Source organism: Chamaea fasciata, unplaced genomic scaffold, assembly GCF_029207755.1.
Source record: "Chamaea fasciata isolate MVZ Bird 193981 ecotype frontalis unplaced genomic scaffold, bChaFas1.0.hap1 SCAF_9, whole genome shotgun sequence".
Taxonomy (NCBI): Eukaryota; Metazoa; Chordata; class Aves; order Passeriformes; family Sylviidae; genus Chamaea; species Chamaea fasciata.
In genome coordinates, this window is record NW_027094094.1 from 28,401,188 (window position 1) to 28,408,335 (window position 7,148).

The following is a 7,148-nucleotide window of genomic DNA, read 5'->3' on the forward strand; positions in this document are numbered from 1 at the left end:
ACCTGCAGGTAGGAAGGAGCAAGATGCTTGTCTCAAATGTTACTTTGGGCAGGTAAAGAGCCTGGCTTTCTGCACCCCGCCTGCCCTGGGGGGTGTGCTCACTGCCATCATTCACCCACAACACTCGGGGGCTATGGAAAGGGTGAAAATGAGGGGCACTGTTCACATCTATCCTTACTGCACTTCCCACGGTCAAAGAGGCATCTCTCCATTTCCTGGAAATTGCAGCATTGAGTCAAGAATACAGGGAAAAGAAAAAAAACAAACACAAAGCTATATCACAAATTTCAATGTTGTGTTCCCAGTAGGATAAGGGTGAACAGCATTTGGCTTTTAGGTAATTATGGGTTACTGTCAGAACACAGATTTGATTTAAGTTTTAGTTGGTTTGGTTCAGGCTTGTGTCCAAACCTTTTTTAAAAACTGTCCAGTTAGAACAGTTAAAAGAAGTACAATAGGGTTTACCGTACTCTTTCCTTTAGCAGTGAAATGTTTTGACTGGAAGCAATTAGGGTCAGGAGCCTTTTTTTTTTTTTTTTGTTACATGTAAATTCAGGCCACAACACTGATCCCCACGAGCCTAAGCGCAGCAATAAATGTGGGTGGGCACCCGTTGTTTGCTCTCACTCCGGAGCACCTGGACAATTTTACCATTAGGTGGCACCAGAGAATGTTTGAACATTACCAGGCAGGCCCGTTGGAACTGGGATCCTCTTAAGCAGTTGTAACCACGTAATTAAATATAATTCTCTTTGCTATTCATAAGAGCTCTTTAATTACTTACTACAGGTGATACACAGCTCATCAGAGTGCAAGTTGCAGCTACAGCCATGATTTATTAGCAAGTGGTTTTTAATTACACGTGAGAAGTATTTGACATGAAATTGCCATACAGTTGGATTTAACTGAGATGAACAGCTTTGTAGGGTTTTATTTGTCTTACTGGAAAGAAAAATACACTTCTGCCCAGACAATTCCAAATGTGGGCTGTTTAAAAAGACCCTTTCAAGAGTCCCAGTGCATATCTGGTACAATTCCAGCAAGGTCTATGAATAATTTACCAGCTAATGAGCTCTTTTCTGTTTATGAAATAATACTCTTAAGAATAATAAGGCAGGACATAAGCAGTAGCCATATGTTTCTTCTCAAGTTCTAGCCAGACAAATGACCTGAAAATTGCTGTTGCAAGAACTTCTAAAGCATATGGCTAAGTACAGGGAATTTGTTAACTTCTTGTGTCAGATCCAAGAGTTTCCAATTATCAACAAAAGATGGCATACCAACCCAATTACTCCTGATATATTCCAGTCAAAGACAGATTCCAAGTAACCAAAGCTGTGTGGGCGTATGTGGTTTGAAATAACAGGAATCACTGCAAATTTAGTGTAAATAAAAAAAAAGTAGACCCACAGATCACATCCAGACAAATGTGTCCCAGTGTGCTGAATGTACTTTCAACAGGAAGCAGGAATTTTTAGGCATTCTACCAACGCTGATTTCGAGCCACCATAAACTATTAGAGGCACATTTACTTTCCAGCACTGCAGAAAACTCCGGCAACAGCTTATTTCATTTGTCAGAGAGGAAAAGAAATTCATCTTTCTTACATAACAAAAGATATACCAAATAGTTGGAATTTTTTTTTTAATTATTAATTGCAGATTGCTTTTGAAGACAGCGTCCTCATCCAGGTGGACAAACACCAGGACGCCGGTATGTTATGCATATTTCTGATACATCTGACTAAGCAACTGAGACCGGTGCCATGTTCTTACTCCCAGGAATCTTTAGCCCCAAACCCCTGGACACAATGTGTTTTCAGACCATGCCTGAACCATACAATCTCCAGCCATTCTACGTGACAGCAAGATGGAAAAGCAATGATACATTCACAACAATGGATCAGAACTCATAAAACCTCCAAGGGAAAAACATGAGGAACCCATTTGTACACTAAACAATATTTCATATTCATACTAAAATTTATTACATCATCTTAGAGCCATATAAACTGTCAGGGATTATTCCCACTCTACTGGGTCAGTGTGTCAATCCAGGTCAACAACAGCATATCCTTCACTAAGTTCAGAATGTTTCTGGGTTAATTTTTGTTTTAATCACACATCTTGCAAGGAAGGTAAAGGTCCACAGGTCATTTTCATGCTGCATTTGTGTTTGAATTCAGCCTGTTCAAAGTCACTGTTTAGGTCTTTTATTATTTAGCTTCCGGCAACCATGACTGTTCAAGGTTTATGATGTGGGTGGTAACAAACATACAAAATGCCAATTATCCATAGACAAGCCAATGGCTGGGATGCTTTCCTTGGTCAGCCACAGCCCTGCAGGCACTTCCCAGGCTGGGTTGCTCAATCCAGAGCAGGTTTCATTCACTACACTACAGACCTCTGGCTTGCTCTAGGGGGAGTAAAGCCTGAGTAGAAGCTGCTGGAGAATCCCTAACAGCCCACTGGCTGAGCAAAAAACCTGAAAAAAAATCATGATACAGGTGAAGGGAGAGTAAAAAGCCTACAAAGCCTAAGAACCACCACCTCTTCCTCAGGATTTCCAGCCAGACAAGTTGATCCTGGGAAAGATACTGGTCCATTCCAACAAAAGTAAGCAAAAAGTATGGAAAATGATCCCCAAATACTTTGAACAGACTAAACATTAAAATAACTGCATGGGCAAAAGATGTTTAAGAGTTGAGAAATGCAATCTTTTCCTAATGGCTCATGTTTCATTTGCATGAAACTGAAAAAAAATGACCAATTTAACTAATCCTTCCTTTATTATACTGCCTTTAAGAGTAGCACATGAGCTGTAAGTGTAAAAATAGGCATTAAAAAAAACCAAACAAACAACCCTGATCTAATTCATGCATCATAAGAAAGAAAACAAGAGGTGAAAAATCACACTTCAGACCTGTCTATATTTCTATAACTACAGCAGAAAAATCCCAAAAACCCATTCTGAAATTTGCTCTGTCCACACTATCTGAGTGTACATGAGTGATGTATTTCTCCCAAACACAAGATTAAAACTAAACTGTTGTTCCTTATCACAGCAAATAATACTTGGCACTGTTCATAGGCATTTCCAATATTAACCCACCTGTAAACCAAAGAAAACATTCTCTCATAGCTCAGGAATCACAGTGCCACAGCAGCTCATTTCTAAGACCCAGGAATGCTGCCTGTGAAACTTAACCTGGTGTGAGCACACGGAAGCTTTTCAATTATTAGCTATTGTTTTATCAGCTCCATAACAGAAAAAGATGAGTTTTCACCAGAATGGTAACAGCATCTAACTGGCAGCGCTGCCTCAAAACCAGAATAAATACTAGCAGCCAACAGGTTTTCCTAAGTGTCCTTGCACAACTTCTTCCTACTAAACTGAGGGAAAAGTGTTCAAAAGCCTGTGCCCCCAATTAAAACACCAACTTTTAAGCAGGCAATAAACCACCTTCCAAAATACTATTCCCCACTGCATGTTATGTTCCACTTGTCAAGCTTTGTCTCTTTCAGGCTTGTGTGTAACAAACATTATTTTTTATCTCCTTCTCATGCCACATTGTTGGGGACCATGTTTTCCTCCTGAAGTGCATTGTTTTACATGCCATGAGGGGAAGTATCATTCCCTTCCAGCCAGAAATAGGCAGACACCTGAATTCAGTCAATTAGGTTTTGGTGATTTTGTTTGCACACATGAAGCCAGGCTTAAGCACCACAGTGAACAATGCCTTTATCATCCCACACGCTGTCCACAATGATGCAACTGTCTTAATATCAAAGTATGCATGCACAGTCAGTCAGCCTGAGCTACTTCAGAGCAGTTGTGTCCATGGTTCTGTGGTATTAGCCAAACATTGATGCTGTGGTACCACAGGGTGCCTACCCCTGGGTGTCTGAATCCTGCTCTCCTTCACCTCCTGAAGGACAGGACGCTGAAGGTGTGTCTCTTGACCACTACACTCTGCAAGGGGCTTCAGGAAATCTGTTCTCCACATCAGTGCTCAGCGTCACTGCAGTAGCTGTCCACCCCCTGTACAGTATTTTTTGATTTTTTTTCAATATACAACGATCATCTTCACCTTTGATCTTCTCTGACCGCAAGTCCTGTACGCCCTTTGCCACTCCAGGACTGTCCAGTTTGTTACAGAAAATGGGTTCAGGAAAAGCACAGATTAGTTAAGGGAGCATCATTTGGAACACAGCACCTGTACAGAATCCCTTGGACTGCAACATTCTCAGTTACATCTCATAACTGAGAGCCCTCATCTCCCTGCAAAAATCACAATGCTGTTCCCTAACTCCAGCAGCTCCTCTTCAGGCACAATGGCTGCATGGAAGGGCATGGCTCTTACCAGTTGAAATCCCTGCTGCACCTGTTTGGATTGATTTAGCTCAATGGTCTCACAGTGGTTTTGTACTGGATTCAAAAGATTTATTTTAAATATCCCAACAGAGTCAGATAAGACACACTCAGCCCATTTCAGCATAAAATGCAATGCATTCTTAGAGCAAAATGTGCAAAACTCCCACAACTACTTCAGTTAATAATTAAAAGGCCTTCCCCTAGGGTTAACCAAGTCAAGTTAGTTATTCAACTCATTTAAAGTGCTCATACTAGGACCAAAAAAGGAAGGCTGTTGGATGATTTTGCATTTCATCCATGCAGAGCCATGTATTATAACCACATACAGAAGTGCAGCCTGCTCCCAGAGAAGTACAGCACTGCACCAGACTCTGGCATTTGTGACAGAGTGCAGCAAGCCACATACCTTGAAGCCACCCAAGCCTCTCAGATTGCTACAGAAGCCATACCTCCATACCTGAAACTGCTCTGGTGACTGCCCCAGCTGAAACAGTGCGGCATTCACACAGAATGTAGGCAAGCTGTACATGTAACAATCCATTTGCAAAGTTACTTGCACTTCATACCCCCTGTATAGACACCTTTATACCCCACACCTATGGGAACTCATGACTGGCAGTCTCAGCCAGCTACTTCTCCAAACAATGCTCTAAAAAACCAAATTTACTTTAATCCCTATGTTGTTCCCATTTTTGCAGGAAGATTAAACCATAGGAGAAAGTAACACTGTCCCTGTAGAACTGCTGCAGTAACTGACCACCCTTAAGGTGATCATATTGTGAATAAAATTCATTCAAGACTGTGTGCTATCCTGTGCCCACTACCTCCATCCTGTCATCAGCTGACTGCTTTTTTAGAAGAGGAAATGCTCTCAGTCAGGCAGCCCTGCTACCTTGGCCCACTGGACAGTGTGCTGAAGACAACACCAATTATGCCAGAAAAACACCATTAAAATAAGTGCTTGACTTTGGAAATAAATACTACATTACAGCATCAGTTTTTCAGATGATTCTAAAATGTCACAGAAGCTTCTGGAACCTCCATCTTTTCTTTACCCTTTGTGGCCTGGTCATGCAGTAAGATAGAGAGCATTCCCACATGATTAGTCTTGCTAATAAATGCATTTAGAGGCACCCTTGTTTTTGTAAAGAGCAGCATAAACACTGGCCTAAAAATAAGCAAAGCACAGGATTTTTTTTTTTTTTTTTGACAACAACTCTTTAAAAATTAGTATAGTAGCATTTTGAGACTCAGGTATTTATCAGGCAAACTGAAACACATGCTTCATGGAAATATTAAAGAGCATTCATTACACTAGGATTTCTGGATCAGGTCTGTATCTGTTTCATATCCAAAGTCATTTACTCCAACATGTCTGTGTGAAAACATCCAAGAGCAAAACGTATTCCTACATGTCCACTGGAGTTCTTGGACATTTACAGTCACTAACCTGACAAAACACTATTACAGACTCATTTTTGGAATGTTATTCAGTCATTTCAGTGCTTCCTGTCTCTGCCTCTGTGGGCTAGTAAACTTGACTTGAACAGTTTGGTTATATTAACCTAGCTTTCCTCGCCATTACTATGATGGTTTTCTTTCTTGCGAGTACTGTGAGTCATTTCCTTAAACCTTCGCTGGTTTGGCTGCAGTCTTCAGGATAGTTGGAACTGCCAATGCTCCTCTTCTACTCCTGGTTTTAATCGTGCTGCATGCAAGAACCATTTCTCTTAGAGATTTATCTGTTCAGTTGCAATAATTACATTGTTGCCTATGCCTAATGCAAATCATTCAAGTTCAGTTGTTATCCTAACTTCTTTAAAGCTATGCAAGGTTCCAGTTGTTGAGGGTCTGAGCCCAATGTTTTCTGACTATTCTGATAAAACTCTTGCAGGTGAGCACTTGCTTCCCAAACCTTTAGAAACAGCCATACCACTCTCTCCTTTCATGTTTTTGTTTAAACAGAATAACTAGGAAAAAAATATTTTCACCTAATTATATAAAGCCTACTGATGCATTCTAATTGCTCAAATACTTCTCCGTGTATTCCCAGGCCTCGGGCAAAAGAAAACACACACACAAAAAAGGAACAAGAAAAACTAACACACGAAAGACCCATCCAGGGAGCCACTGCAGTAACAAGAGATAGGATAGAGAATGACCTACCTGTGACACAGGACCAACACACAGCCCAGGCTGAGACAGAACACAAGGCCAAGACCCAGGGCACGTGAAACCAGGAATAAGAGCTCAGGGCCAAGCTTAAATGGAGCTCCTGAGCCCATGGGTAGAGGGTGTGGGAGGGTCCCAGCCCAGGTGGGGCTGGTCAGGGCAATTAAAGCCTGTCAGAGCCCTGGCACTGCAGGAGAGGGGAAGCCCAGCGTTCAAGGATGAGTAATTGTGAGAAATAAAAGCAACCATGTTCTAAGTGCTAAATATATCCAGGTGCTTTTTACAGAATAGTGACTCTCCAAGTGCAAACAATTTTATAGTAATGAAGTCATGTATTAAACTTGTCTGAAAGAAACAAAACAAAACAAGAAATTCTCAAATCCCGTTTTTTGTTCAGTTTCTGATAAATATCCCAAGGCTAACCTCAGCAGCTATTAGCCTCTGCTACTGAAGGGGAAGTGCATTAATTTCTTCAGCCATTATTTATCATATGAAAGCCTTGAATGACTGAAGGAACCACTGCAGTGTAAAAGAGATTTTTTTCTTAGTTGAGGGACTACTATAATAATTGAGTAAATCTTACCTGCTGAGACAAACAGAAG

At 41.0% G+C, this 7,148-nt stretch overlaps 1 protein-coding gene across 2 annotated transcripts in view; it reads right to left on the minus strand.

The window, feature by feature from the left end:
- CCSER2 (coiled-coil serine rich protein 2) overlaps positions 1 to 6,598 on the minus strand; it is a 141,632-nt gene extending 135,034 nt beyond the window's left edge. Inside the window, exon 1 of one of the 2 annotated variants that reach the window (XM_066191633.1) lies at positions 6,541 to 6,598. The gene's annotated coding sequence lies outside the window, so the exon portion shown is untranslated. The remainder of the gene's footprint in view (positions 1 to 6,540) is intronic. The other variant, XM_066191636.1, reaches the window with a different exon arrangement.
- Between the last annotated feature and the right edge of the window lie 550 nt (positions 6,599 to 7,148).